This window comes from Mus musculus, chromosome 5, assembly GCF_000001635.26.
Source record: "Mus musculus strain C57BL/6J chromosome 5, GRCm38.p6 C57BL/6J".
Classification (NCBI taxonomy): domain Eukaryota; kingdom Metazoa; phylum Chordata; class Mammalia; order Rodentia; family Muridae; genus Mus; species Mus musculus.
Window position 1 is genome coordinate 139,906,965 of NC_000071.6, and position 14,940 is coordinate 139,921,904.

At 56.3% G+C, this 14,940-nt stretch overlaps 1 protein-coding gene across 8 annotated transcripts in view; it reads left to right on the top strand.

The window, feature by feature from the left end:
• Positions 1–626: 626 nt before the first annotated feature.
• The window catches only part of Elfn1 (leucine rich repeat and fibronectin type III, extracellular 1), a 67,135-nt gene continuing 52,821 nt past the window's right edge, over positions 627–14,940 (top strand). For 2 of the 8 annotated variants that reach the window (XM_006504703.3, XM_030254504.1), the window contains exons 1-2: positions 4,824–4,924; positions 5,025–5,103. The gene's annotated coding sequence lies outside the window, so the exon portion shown is untranslated. The other 6 variants (XR_001784695.1, XM_006504704.4, XM_017320882.2 and 3 more) reach the window with 6 other exon arrangements.

Sequence of the window (14,940 nt, forward strand, 5' to 3'; positions counted from 1 at the left end):
ACCATGCTCTGTGTCTAAGAATCCACCGGAAAGACGATAGAGCCTCCTCTACCCTCAGTCCCTAACTGGAATCTCACTCCTCAGGGTTCCAAAGGAAAAATGGGGCTGGGGAAAGCCTAGGATCGGCCAAGTGTGGGCTGCCTGCCGGTGCTGCAGGCTGGATCTAGTCGAGTCGCAGGACAGGCCACAGGACCCGAGCTCGGGAAGCTCCTGGTCCTCTGGCCGCGCTACTCCAAGGTTCAGGCTATTCCCATGCTGGTCCCTGGTGGTCTGGCAACCCAAGGGACAAGTCCCCGCCCCCAGCCTCTCCTCGCCCCTTACTATGTATACTTGGCTGCACTCTGCGGCTCCAGTCCCCTTCGTTGGCATTGTGTCCCGAAGCCTGGCTCTTGAGAGTGCTCCAGCTCGGAGGAGGCGTCCAAAAAGGGTTGCACCCACTCTGCCCAAAGGGGGGTCCTTCAGCTCCGCAAGCGCACGGAGGCTCGAAAGCTGTGCGCAAGGCCTTAGCCCGGCGAGGGCGCTCTTGAACTTGATTTTGATTTTCAACCCAAGGCCAAAGCTACCGCCTGGGGAAGGGGCGCGGTAGGGAATGGGATACCAGCGGGCTCAGTCAGTGTTCCTGGAACCATGGGGGTGGGGGGTGGGGGTGGGTGGGAGGGTGGACAGCCCCAGAGGGATGACTTGGATCCCCGGAAAGCACACATTAACTCCCCCCCCCCACACACACAGAGGCTAGTGGGAGGGGAATCCACTACTCGGAACCTTCCGGGAATGGGAAGGTGCCAGGCTGATCTCACGCCTCCCGGCCTCTCAGCCCAAGGGGGTGGTGACATACAATGCAGAGAGGAGGGACTGTGAAGGGGGTCGGTGACCTTAGGAGAGAGCAAGTCCCTGGTGGGAAGAGAGAATGTTGCATCTCGGAGGGCCTGACAACCTTGTACCATCTCTGATTCTCCCCTCCCCGCCGCCCGCCCCGTGAAACAATCGTCCCTGCGGGTGGAGCTGTGACACGCGCGCTTACATAGGGTCTGACTTCGGGGTCAACTTCTACATGGCTTCCTGCGGGTGCGTGTGTGTGCACAGGCGTGACTGTACGCGCGTGCACATCTCTGCCTCTCGTACCCACCTCCCATCGCCACGAAGGGTCCCAACCCCATGACACTCGGGGACTTGGGCTCCACGGCTCTTAGCTCAGTGGCCTGGGACGCGGGCAGGGGACGCAGGCAAAGCCAGGAAAAGGAGGCGAGGCTGTGTTGCGGCGTCCTGAGATGTCCCCCCGGCTCCAGCCAACTTCCCCTCAGGGAGCCTTGATCCCCTCCCGGGGCAACCTATGGACGTGCAGCGGCCCCCGCCCCTGCTCCGGTCCCCTCCCCGCGCGGCTCCCACGTCCGACCTGCCTCGCGCTCACAAAATGAACCACCGCCTCGCGTCGCCGCGGCCGCTGCCGCCGCGCCCGCTCCCGAGCTCGAGAGCCGGAGCCGCCCGGCCCCTTCGGCGTCGCCGGCGCCGCGGCCGCCCCGCCTGCCCGGCCGGTCCGGGGCTGCTCCGATCGCGCGGTCCCCGGCTCTTGACGCAGTGAGCGCCGCAGCCCGGCTCCCGCAGGCTCCTCTCCGCTCCCGGCGAGAGGCCGATCCTCAAGCCCGGCGGGCTCCGGGAGGGGCGGGCAACGCGGGAGGGGGAGGAGGTCTGTCTGGAGCCAGCAAGAACCCCGAGGAGGAAGAGGAGGAGGAAGCAGGGGCAGCCGCCGCCGCCGCCGCCACCGCCACCGCGGCGCTCCGGGGACTTCGGCGCGCGTGCTCTGCTAGCCGGTGATCGAGCCTTCAACCCTGGGGGCCACAACCCCGTTCAGGTAGGAAGGGGTGTGCAGCGAGTGGTGGTCCCCTCTGCCGCAGACGTGGGGTCCACAGGTCCCCGCCCCTGGAGGGGGAGGGGCAGGAAGGATACGCTCTCGCCGGCTTCCCGGGTGGCGCGGGAGTCCCCAACGGCTCCCGCAGCCCTGGTTGCCCCTATCGCCTCAGTCCCCCTCGCCGTGTCCTGGCCGTCCGCACCTGGACCGAGTCCCCTCTTCACCCGGGGGGTTTCAGATGCAGCGCGTTTAGTCTGAGGCTCCAGGGCGCCCTCCACTCAGCCGCCTTCCCAAAACCCGAAGTTCTCGATCGCCGATCTCTGGCTGGACAAACTTCCCTCCCGACTCCGCCGATCGGAGCGCCTGGGCTTGGGTCCCCTGCCCCCACCTCGGATTAGGAAGCACCACCGAGGACCCGAAACTTTGCTGAGCGTGCTGCCTAGGCCGTGGTGGGGTCGGTCTGCTGTAGGGTGCATGGGACGGCCTTAGTGCCCCAAGTTGGCCCAGAAGCTGCCCCCCCCCAGTCCGAATACCTCCACTCGTAGTTCAAAGAGGAGAAAAAGTGGGTGGTGGGACCTCGCCTTCGTTCTGCACACTGGTCTCCAGGCGCTGGAGCCGTGGGGAGGGTAATGTAAGACCCGCACCCCCACCCCAGCCGGGTGCCGGGGCTCTGTCCAGCTCCCTGGAAGGAACTGGCTTCTAGTTATTAACAGGCGCCTTTGACAAGAGCCTGTAGGGACTGGGAAAACCACTGGCTGCGAGGTGCTTCCAGACCCCAGCCAGAGACTGACCCTCCTCAGTTTTCATGGGTCCCATTCCGTCGCCTGCCCTCCCCTTTTCTTCTACTCATTCCCCTCAGACTTTGAGGTGTCACCTCCCACTCCCCTAACTTTTTCTCTTCCCAGATAAGCCTGCTCTGAACTGTGACTACCTGGGGTCATGAGCCCAGGTCGATGTCTCAACATCCAAACATCCTTTCTGCACCCCCATCCCACCCCCATACACACAAGGGGATGGGAGTGAAATCTCCCGGGCCAGCCTGCTAGGCATGAACGGGATCATCCCCAGCCAGTTTCGAGTCCTTGCGACCCATCGCCCACGCATGACACATTCACCAGCAGCTGCCTAGGGGCTGTGGTGAGCAGACAAGCTCTCTCTATGGAGAGCTTGCGAAGATCCCAGAAGGGTTTGGAGGTGAAGTGCTCTGTTCCCTGTGAGGGAAGAAGCCAGTGTCTTCTTGCCCCACCCCCCAGTGTCTCCTTCCTACACCCTGAGGTATCTGGAGGATTCCGTGCCCTCTCTCCACCTCACCCCAAGGCTCAGGTCAGAGTCTGAGTGGTCACTAGTATTTGGGGAACAGGGGGAGTTGGGCACTTCTTCCTGTCTGGGATAGAAGGTTGCAGAAGCCACTCTCCGAACAGCTGGGAGAATCTTTGTCCCAAGGGTGCTGGGGCCCCGCCCCCTTCGGGTTCTTTGCTTCCGAGCCCGCTTCAGCAACCTCAGAGTGTGGAGAGCTGAGGTGGCGCATCTTTTCCGCTTCTCTGGGTCTGGGGAGAGCAGGGGGCGTGGAACACAGTGATGGGTCCCTGACAGATGTCCTCGCGTGGCGGCGCCGGCGTCTCTGTGATAGAATTAATGGCTTACAAGCAAACGGCCCGATCTGTCCGGCTCGGGGGAGGGGCGGCCCCAAGGGACTCCCGGATTTTGGTTACAACCAGCTGAGCAGCTGGAAGATTGGGGGATGTGACCTGGAGGGTCTGAATGACCCTCTACTAGTCAACCCTAATTTTCGGTCTTGCCACCCCGACAACTGGGTACTCCAACATTGGATGTCCTGGGGACCCTTCCACCGGAAGAACTACCGGTGTTTTCCCTCTTGGAAAACCTCCTAGAACCTTCCACCCCCTCCTGCAGACAGCTGACCCTGGGAAGCCACAAACTTACCTTGAGGGTGGGGTTGTACTGGTCAAGGGCGCTCTGGGAACCTGGACCTCGGTTTGCTTATTCTTTGTGGAAGGGGTCAGAGGAGCAAAATCCAGACTAGTGAACCTAGGGGGACTGTACTACCACAATGCTTAGTACACAAACCACGGTAATCCCAGATCTCAGATGATTACCAGACCTGTAGCAATGGTAGGGGAACCAGGCCAAGGGGAAACCTAGAGATATGGGGAGTCAGACCCCTGCCTTTGAGTTTGCTTTCAGAGACTGATGGTAGGGGCTGCTGGCCCCTCTTATTCCCTGTCCCCACCCTTACACAGAACTGACCAGACTCAGAATAGGAGAGTACAGGCATAATCTTGTCCCTGGAGATCAGCTGCTTGGGACCTCTTTTAGATACAACTGGGAGGGAAGAGTGTCTTATACCTCCCACCCTAGGTCCATGAGCCATGGCCTAGAACATTGAAGCTAGCAGTATTTATCCATGTAATACCTTTGTCCTGGACCCTAGCCATGTCAGGAGGCCAGGTTGGGGAAACTACATACATCTCCTGCTCTCTAGGGTCTCACCTGACCCTACCTGGTCTTTGACCATGTTGGCTGTCCCTTCCTGGGAACCCCACTCAGTAAGCACTAGGAGGACACATAGTCTTCAGTTTCCAAGTTCAGCCAGTGCGTGAAGGCCTGGCACGGGGAAGGTAGCTAAGAGCCCACTACCCACTTTCAGTTCCTATAGGTGCCCAGGCCAGGAGGGAGCCCAGCCCTGCTACCCCCCTTCCCCCAGAGCAGGACCAGTCCATACATAGGACTGGTTGGTGCTATTGGCGTTCATTCACTTTCCTTCTTCGGTCCCCACACACTATAGGATTTATCTTGATTTGCTCTGCCTCTGAATTGAGTCAACTCTTTTGTATGCTCGGTGAATTGCCCAGCTGCTGGCGAAGAGCGGAGGAGCGGGGAGAGAGCGTGCCGGGGGTACTGAGGCCGGGAATCAGGAGCGGGCGGGGGACAGGAAATGGGGAGGGGGCGCCGCGTGGGGAAGAGATGGGCCGTGTGGGGAGACTGGATCTGCCAGAGGCACCAGTGGGGCTGCGAACAGAATTTATCGAGGACGCTGTCAGAGTCGTACTGTCCAGAGTAAGGAGTCCACAGAGCTCCAGGGCTTGGGTTTTCTTGGGCCCCATGGCCTGAGGCAAGCCTCTCCTGACTCGGTTTCTCTCCTGGGGCTTCCTCACAGGCAGCCGCACATCAGGAATGGTTGGCTAAGCTGGAGGGGTGCTGGAGAACCAGCCCTTCAAGTCCTGGCAGAGGTTGGGGTGAGTGAGTGAGTGGAGGGGGGGTCAGAGCCGGGAGCGTCGGTCTGCGCCCCTAAGTCCCAGCTGGCCGGGATCTGGGCCAGATCACTGGGAAGACCTGGGTCCTGAAGAGATCTTGGTGTGTTTGGTGGTGAGGGGGTCGTGCGAGGCCCCTGCTGAGGCAGCAGATGCCCCTCCTCCCTTTTACTTAGACGTTCAGAAAGGACTGTCAGGATACCCTCTGGAGCTTCCTCGATCCCCAGCTCTGGCAAGCAGGATCCTGAGGGCAATCCAAGCAGAGGGGACCGGGAGGCTGGGAGGAGGGAGGGCGCGCGGCTCTCGCTGCCGGACTGAGCGGCGGCGGAGCGGGTGGAGGGAGCCGGCTGGTGGCGAGGGCGGGCGGGCGGACGGGCGGGGGAGGGGAAGGAGGGCGGGCGGCGGGAACCAGCCCCCCCACCCCACCCCCCCGGCCGCGCGGCGAGGGGCGGGGCTCGCGCGCAGATCGATGGGCGAAGCTGGGGAGGAATTTCAATCCGAGAGCGAACTTAGAGCTTGAAGGACGGCGGCGGCGGCGGCGGCGGTGGCGGTGGCGGTGGTGGTGGCGGGTGCAGCTCCGGAACGCCGGCCGAGCCGGGCCGGTCAGGTAAGCGTGAAGCTCAGGATTTCTCGCGGCGCAGCATGGCCCAAAGCCGAGCTTGGGCGCGCGAGACCCCGGCCACTCCGTGGAGGACTGGCTGGGGCGACATTGCGCCTCTCTCACCCCAGCGCGCAGCGTGAGCCCCTGTCCCTTCCGGCTGCGCCCCAGGCCCCGCGCACAAACCCGGAGTGGTGCTGCCGGTAAAGTTGTAGCAACTTGGCGGTAGAGGAATCCGAGCTGGTTCGGTCCCACAGAACCAGTGACTAGGGGTCCTGATGTCGCCTTAGAGTCACTGCCGCAGCTTCAGCCTCGAGTGGAGCTGCGTGCACCCAGCCCTGCTCCCCAGTACCACCGACCCTCCAACAGCCACTGCCCTGCGTGGAAACCTTCGTGCGGTCCACGCACCTCCTCACCGGAATCCCTGACCCTATCCCTACCCTGTCTGTCATCCTTCCCACGGTTGGAGCGGTTACTGGCCAGGCACCTGCAACTATTCAGCCGCACATCAGCGAGGCCAGGGTCTGCATTCGGAAGCAGTGGATCAAAACCCTAGCGTGGGGGCTGAGGACTTTGCCAGGAACTTGGTGGACCCTTCCCCATAAACTTGGAGCGGTCCTTATGGCTGTCCATCCAGGGGTTGGGGTTAGGAGTCTGTGAAACCGATCTCCCTCCATTCCTAGCCTGCTTCTTCCTTAAGCTAGTGCCAGAGGGTGTCCCAGGCTGTGTTTACAGCCGCCCTCATACTCCATCCTCCCCAGGACCAGATGACATCTGAGACCAAAAGTATGCTCCCCTCCAACCCCCACTCCATAGAGGCTGTGCGACCTTGAGGCATGTGACGTCTTTGAGACTCAGTTTTCCGGTCTGTAAAATGGGAACAGGATGATACTTTTAGAGAAGTTAAGGGTTACCAAAGATGAATCTGGAGTTGTTTTCTCCAGCCTGGGGCAGAGGAAAACAAGGGGGTTAGTTCCTAGACAGAGCTGTTGGATCTACACCTGACCCTTAACCCCTGTTGTGAGGGCTACTGAGAGAACCATTCCCAAGACAGAGTGGGATCTTTGGGGACAGGAATTCTGGAAGGTGTCGGAACTGGGAGCAGGTACAAAGTGCATGACCGCTCCTCTATCTCTCCTAAAGACATATTCTAAAGAACCCTCACCCAGCCCCAAGAGGCAGTGATCAAATTGGGATTATGTCACCGAAAAGCCACAAATAATCTCATCCCTCTGCCTCCACTGGCCTCAGCTGTCAACCTTGCAACAGAAGTATCAAAGAGAGATTCCTAAGTCCCCACCCCATCTATGTGCCCTAGTCACCAAAGACTGAGGGTTAAAGTCCAACAGCTAAGGATAGGATGCTATCTCTGGATTCAGGGGGCTGGGACCAGAGCTTTCTCTTTCTCTTTCCTGGACTGAAGACCCTGCCCCCACCTCATCCCGCCCCACGCTGTGCTCAGCCTAAAGCCCTCAGAGTCTCCAGGTGGGAGAGGTCTGTAGCTATGCTCTTTTCTCTGTTCCCCAAAGGCCTGGTGCACCCCCCAGGCCTTCTGGGTATGCATCACTCAGCATGATACAGCAGACTCTGAGGAAGGCTGGGGTGGGCACATTAGACAGGGCTCCCACTCTGAAAAAGAGGAGAGCAAAGACCTCTGGTTAGGGGAGCAGGCCAGTCCTCTGGACCCTCCCCTCTCTGAAAAGCACTGATTTCCCCCAAAGTGTCCTGGCTCTGGGCTTCCCCACACTTTGGGGTTGAAAAGTCTGCTAGCCATTTCTCTCTTGACTCCCCCCTCCCCCAAATAACAGGTGGTTGAAGCCCCCTGGAAAGTCCCAAGCTAGGGCTTGGAGCAGCTGTGAGTTCAACCCTGGCATTTGAATCATGAAACCTATTTCTTTGACTCAGACTGGGGTTAGTAGGACCAAAATTCTGACAGAGTTGGACCAAAGAACACAGTAGGACCACCCCACCTCTGTGTGTGTGTGTGCGTGCGTGTGCGCGTGCACATGCTCTCTCTCTCTCTCTCTCTCAAGCCCCTTGCCTACGTCCAGTATCTAGACACAACCTCTAGATTCTAGGGAAATTTCATGAACACTCAGAAAGTCTTTCTCAGATCCTGCCCCTGGACCATCTCCTCCCCCTCCCTCAGGAACCCAGTTCTCATTTGTAGGAGACCCTATTCTAAGTGACAAGGCTCAGATACTGTGGCTTCAGATATTGTATTTACGAGCAGAGCGGGCCTGGCCCCATGGGTTCATATTTCTCAGTTGAAAGAGGCTAAGCTTTGTCGCCATCAGGATGGGTGTCACATAGATGGGGACAGAGGGAGCTAGATGGGAAAAAATGCCACTGAGTGACAGGCAGGAGACAGGTCTCCAGAGCAGCGCGATGGGGCTGTAAATTTCCGGGTGTAAACTTGGAAGCGATGATGTGTGACAACAGACACTGGATACCGATATGTTTGTCACCCCCACCCCCTTTGTTCTTCGTCTTTTGTTTTCTGTCGTGGATTTAATTTCTCCCAACAATGCATAGACTATCACCTGGCCTTGAGTGAGTCTTTGTTGAGGTAGTTGATGACAGGTGCCCCTCTGCAGGGAACTCGGGCATTATCCATTCCTAAGGTTCATGTAAGGAGAGGAGGCCCAGAGAGGCATAGGATGGTCTTCAGAGTTGCACAGCAAGCCAGCTTGGGAGGCTGTTGGGGATACCTGCTTTTCTCTTGCATCTGTGCTGGAGATGAGCAAGAAGTAGGGTACTGCTCCTGGCCTTGTGGTACCCCCCTGCAGGTCTATCTGGACATCTGACTCTATGGACCTTCCCACTGAGACTATAGGTCAGCTTCCTGGAGGGGAGAGAATGCGGGAGCTGAGGACCAGCTTGGGACTCCCAGCCACCTCAGCCCACTGTGTACGGAGCAGAGTGAGCCTGGGAAGGAGGCTGCGGTCTGGAGAGTGGGAGACAGGACAGCCAACGTTGTTCTTTCTGATGGAGATCAACTGATCTGGCCTCGTTTTCCAGAAAGGTCTAGGACCATCCAAGGTCAGGAGCCGTGAGCTGTAGGGTTTAAACTTTTAGAGGCTGAGAGCCACCTCCTCCCTGCAGGGCTGTCTCTCTCAGTGAGCCAGGCTGTTCCAGTGTTCCAGTGAGCCAGGACCTTACTGTTAGAAGAAGACTGGAGGCCTAGGCCAGTCCCACCTCCTTAGGCAAATACAGAATCAGAACGGAGCTCTGCCCCCTGCTTCCTCTGTGCTTTGGAAGGGAGGGAAACTGAGCCAAGGTTGGCTGAGCTGATCAGCTCTGAGACCACTGCCCTGTAGCCCTTTTCCCCATCCACTTGGCCAAGGGTTGAGGCTGGTCTGTGGTGGGGTCCCCACCACTGTGACCCATCTCTCAGGGTCCCCTCTCTTATGAGACAGTCCAGGGCTCCCAATATGGAAGGGTGTGGTCTGCAGAAAAGGGTCTCCCAGTCCTTAAGGAATGGGGCAGGAGCATGACCTTAGCCAGGGGTCGGAAGGTATTAGCGTACCCTCCAATGTGGTCTTCAGATATCTGCTGTCCCCTACAATCTCCATGCAGAGGACAAGAGTCTCCCTGTATCACCCCTCGGGATGAACTCCAGTCACAGGGAGAGACAATTAGAAGGAATTCTGGGACCTAGGCAGGGCCAGGGCCATCATCTGCAAGGCCTTGGTACCTCAAAAGAGAAGCTGAAATTTTTTAGAAAAATAGGGGTGGGAAGGCATGAGCTGGCCTGGAAACTTCCATCCACCAGGCCTAGCAACCCAACTCCACTTGCAAAGCAATCCTTCCATCTTACAGATGGGGAAACTGAGGCCCAAATAGGAACCCAGGTCAGAGCAGACAGAGAACAATCAGACCACTCTTGCCCCCAGCACCTCCTTCTTCACTGAACATGAGAACACAGACAGATTCCCAGGTTGGCTGATGGGAACTCTGCCTCTGCCTGTAGGTGTCCATCACTGAGGTGAGGGTTCACTGCCTATGCTGTCCCCCAGAGCCCTCTAGTCTCAGAAGCACATGTCGGCCTTCTTCTCCCCATCGTACATCTCTGAAAGCGTTTCTCTCATCCAGGCAATGCTGACAGGACAACAGAGGCTCAGAGAGACTGTCCCCACAAGACACATACAGTCTGGCAACAACACGTCTGCCTTGGAAGCTGTCGGGTCCAGACAGAATCCTGCGTATCGTGGGAAGCCCAGGCATGATTGACAGCCTGGGACTTGCTTGTGTTTACTGACAGATCCCAGATTTATTTTCAGTAGGATCAAACCCCAGCAACTCTTAGTCATTAACTTCCTCTGGTTAGCGCACACGGGCTGCCACCAAGTCTCAACACACACACACACACACACACACACACACACACACACACACACACACTCAGGGATGAGGGTAGCCCTGGCTGGCCACTGGCCAGGTAGAAAGTAAGGATGGCATGTAGAAAGGGGATGAAGTCCCCTCCAGGGTACACCGTGAGTGCTAATGAGTGGGCTCGTGGTAGAAAGCGAGAGACAGTAGCCATGCCCTGCTGGACAGCAACAGCCCTGCCCCTCTGTCCTCACTGTGCCTCTAGTATAGATGTCAGAGAAACTGAGGCTTCCTGGGTTTGATCCTTGGGAGGCCAGAGCCTTGAGCCAGGAAGGCACCAGCTGATGACTGGGACGCTCCTGACCTGCCTTCCATCCTGGTTCCTGACCATCTCACGTTAAGTGGGGTCTAAGGGGCCTTCCTGTTGCCTAACTGCATCAGGGTTCCCTAGATGCTATCCCTGAGAGAGCTATAATCCTCAAAACTTCTTTTTTTTTTTTTTTTTTTTAAAGATTTATTTATTTATTATATGTAAGTACACTGTAGCTGTCTTCAGACATTCCAGAAGAGGGAGTCAGATCTCATTACAGATGGTTGTGAGCCACCATGTGGTTGCTGGGATTTGAACTCTGGACCTTCGGAAGAGCAGTCGGGTGCTCTTACCCACTGAGCCATCTCACCAGCCCTCCTCAAAACTTCTTAACCCCTGGCTTATTGGGACCCCAGGAGAGGGATGAACCTCGCCCCCACCCAGTGTTTATCTCATGGGACACCTATATTAGAGTTACTGCTGTTTCCTACAACCAGGGGCCCCTGAAAGTGTGTGGGGGGGGCACTGCAGCTCAAGGATGATCCCTTGCCAGCCATGTGGCCTGTGAGTAGATACCCTCTTCCTTGTGCCTCCAGGTTTTAATCTGTCGAATGGGTCTGAGGCATTGGATGACATTGGGGACTGAAGCAGAGTATAGAGAGGGATGCTTTTCTTGAGACTGCCCTGGGGGGAGGGGGGAGATGACACAGTGTCTGGTGTGGGGTGTGTCTTACCTGGGTCCCTTCCCATCCTTTAAGCCAGGACTTCCCCTGTTAGGGCTAGTTTGGATGGATCATCACAGTGTGTCTGTAGAGAAGAGCGAGGGTGCTGGACCCCTTAAAGAGTTCCCTGCATTTGATGCTCTGTCCTGTGGGACACTGACATTCTGGGGGTGGCACCTCTGTGCCCTGTGGGGGTAAGAATGTAAGAGAGGGGGGAAAGGAGGAACAAGAACTGGGGTCCTGTGGTGGCCGAAAGCAAGGCCATCAAGGGCGATCACCCAGGCTAAGAAAAGAAAAGAGCCGGGCACAGGGTTCCAGCTGCTCCTGGGCTGACGTTCCTAGGGAGAGTTGGTTCTTGTTCTCACAGCTCAGGGAAACTTCTGGAACTCATAGCATCCCAGACACCAGGTTGACTTGAGTGTTTAAAAGGCCTCTATGAACCAGTCATGATGAGGCTGCAGAGGCTGAGGCAGGAGGATTGTACATCCCAGGGTAGACTGGATGTGCAAAGAGGGACCTTCTTTCAACATGAGGAAGTGACTAACTAAATGAAGAACCCCTCCCTGTGCCCCGTCGTGGAGTAGTATGTTCGAGGCTTGAGTAGGCGTAGAACTCTTGTGAGTCTCGTGATCTGGGCTGGCGACGCAGGTGATGGGGAAACAGTGACTTCTCTTTTGACATTGCTTGAATGGCTGGCGCTGAGCCAGCAAGATGGTGCAGTGGGTAAAGACACTTGCGGCCCAGCCTGACTACGGTCATCAGGACCCGCGTGGTGGAAGGGGAAAACCCGACTCCTGCAAGCTGTCCTCTGACCTCTGCATGGGCGCTGTGTCGTCGTGTGCTTGCCCTGCCCACTCCAATAAATGAAGTGTAATTTTCTTAAATTGGAGCCGAGTTCCTATAGAGAAAAGTGTTCTATAAATTGAAACCTTTCTTATCTGTGTGCGTGAGATGAGGAACACAGCCCGAGGAGAAAGAGGCTTTGGAAAGCGAGTCTTGCTTTCTTCTGATGTCCATTTCTGCTTCAGAGGTGGAAGTGGGGTGTATGTGCCCCCCTTGGAATTCCTGTGGGAGCTGGCAATAGTGGTACATGGGGTGAACATTCTTGGGAACCGGTAGCTGTCTTGGAGAGAGGCTCATAAGACGTGTGTGCATGCAGGAACACAGGTGACAGCTCAGGCTTTGTAATGTGACCGTGAGTTTGGCTGTTTCCTTTTCTCAAATCTGGCAGAACAGGAGGATATTGGAGGATGAACCTGCGTGGAGCTCAGGTGGCCTCTCACTTGTTGGGTCTGAGTGCTGCCTGGCTCCTCTGTCCCAGGAGCTAAGGGAAGAGGTTCAGGCCTCTGAGGTGTTCGCCGCCTGTCAGACATCTGGGCTTGTTTTGGTTTCCTCCGTCTGGTGTCCCCACAGAGCAAGGACATGTTAGATCTGAGGGATGCTTCACCAGGGATGGCATTTTTTTTTTTTTTTTTTTTTAGAAAAACTGCTTGTCAGGAATCCAGGGTGTCGGGACTAGAACGATGGCTCTGCCTATAGCAAGCTTCCGAATACCTGACACCACAATGCTGTGGTGAGCCCAGCCATAAAATTATTTGCATTGGGACTTCATAACTGTAAATTTTGCTGCTGTCATGAATCATAGTGTAAATATCTGTGTTTTCCCATGGTCTTAGGCAACCCCTGTGAAAGGGTTGTTAGACCCTCAAAAAGGGGTTGCAATCCACAGGTTGAGAACTACTGATCTATAGAGAGGCAGCTGTGTGCACAAGAGGACCATGCCCGGAACCCTTGCAAGAAGATGGGTGTGGTGGGTTCTGCCTTGCAATCCAGAGCTAGGGAGATGGAGGCAGGAGGATCCTTGGAGCCCTGGTCAGCCAGCAAGCCTGGCTTATGTGGTGGGTGCCCGTTCAGTGAGAGACCCTGTCTCAATTGGCAAGATGGAGTGCACCCGAGGACCAATACCCAATGTTGACTTTTGGACTTTACATGCAAGCACATGCATGTTCAGGCAAGACTCGCTAGAAGCACACAAGGGCTCACTGCCTCTGCCCCCAAGCAGGTCAGAGTACAGCCCTGGGTCCAGATGAGATCCTCTGCTCCAGCCCTGCTCCTGTCAGCCCTACCGAGGTCACAGAGAATAGAGAGTTACTCTAACAGTGTCCAACTGTCTGCAGTACAGCCCCCAAGTCTGTCTCTCTGTAACCACTCATGATGTGATCACTCACAGATTGTCTCCACTCTCTCATGACAGACTGAGGGGATACTGAAAGCACAAGACAGAGACCCCAGCCAGGGTTCTGTCCCTACTCTCAGCTTCACACCACACACACACACACACACACACACACACACACACACACACACACACACACACACACACACAGTGGATCTCCAGGTTCCTGCCAAAGTGAAATGATTCTTTTTTTGAGTTGGGTTTCCTGTGTTCTCTCTGGAAGGGAAAGGCACAGGTGGAGACAGCGCAGAGGCCAAGGAGCAGCTCTGAGTTTGTAGGGACCTGCACACATTGCATGAACATGGTATGTGCACAGCAGCCAGGACAAAGATGAAAGATGAAGCCAGTTCCCCTCCTCCTGCCTGGATGCCTCTCTCTGAGCTGCTCCTGTGTGCTCTGCGTGCTACATGGGAAGAGACTTCTGGGGCAAACACATCACCCTGTGAGGCCCCCCGCCCCCGCCCTAGTGTAATATTTCTGAAGCTCGCTCATATTGCTGCATGAGTCATCCATGTTTATTTTTAATTGCTAAGTAGTATTCCCCTGTCTTGATAGAATGCCTTTCCTTTCCCTGCATCCCGAGGTGCCTTGCCTTAAGTACTCCTTTCCCTAGGTCTGTGGTTACATCAGGAACCCTTCAGTTGGAGGTGTGTCCCAGGCAGCTCATTGAGTTCCAAGACAGGGTCTCAGGATGTAGCCCAAGCTGGCCTCAAACTCCCAGCCATCCTCGTGCCTCAGAATCCCTAGTGCTGGGATGACAGACGTATGCTATCACACTTAGTGTAGCTTCTTTCTTAGTGCAGCACGTGTGTATGTATGTGTACATGTATATGGGTGTGGGCACACATGGGTGTGGGCACGCATGGGGAGTCCAGAGATCAGCCTTGAATGTGCATCCCGGGCAAGCTCTCCACTGAGTTTTTTGAGACATGGTCTCTCACTGAACCAAGTGGGCTAGGCTGGCTAATGAACCCTAGAAACCTTCCTATCTCTACCTCCTCATTGCCAAGATTCTCCATATCTCTGTCTCTCTTTCACACACAGCCACAGGTACACACTTATGCACACGCTCACACACACACACACACACACACACACATCCACAAACGCGTACATATGTGGGCCCTCACATGTAGGAGAGCACCTGCACGCTCATGAACCCCACAAATAAAACCAGAAAACAAATCTAGGGTGTCTACCCACTGATTCACACAACTTGGGGTTGAACATTCTTGGGGCAGCCCACACCCCACCGCTCCCCTGAAACAGGGAGGCACAACCACCACACCATGTTCTTTTAAAGCATGGCTTCTAGGAATCCAATTTGGGTCCTCAAACTTCTGGGGCAAACACGTCACCCTGTGAGCCCCCCCCCCGCCCTAGTGTAATATTTCTGAAGCTCGCTCATATTGCTGCATGAGTCATCCCATGTTTATTTTTAATTGCTAAGTAGTATTCCCCTGTCTTGATAGAATGCCTTTCCTTTCCCTGCATCCTGAGGGACAGACATTTGAATCATTTCTAGTTTGGGGTCGTAATGAATCACACCATAGCACTCATGTACCGGCCTTTATGTGGCTGCCAGCCTCCGTCTCTCCCGGGTAGATCCCTCGGAGTGGCCTGC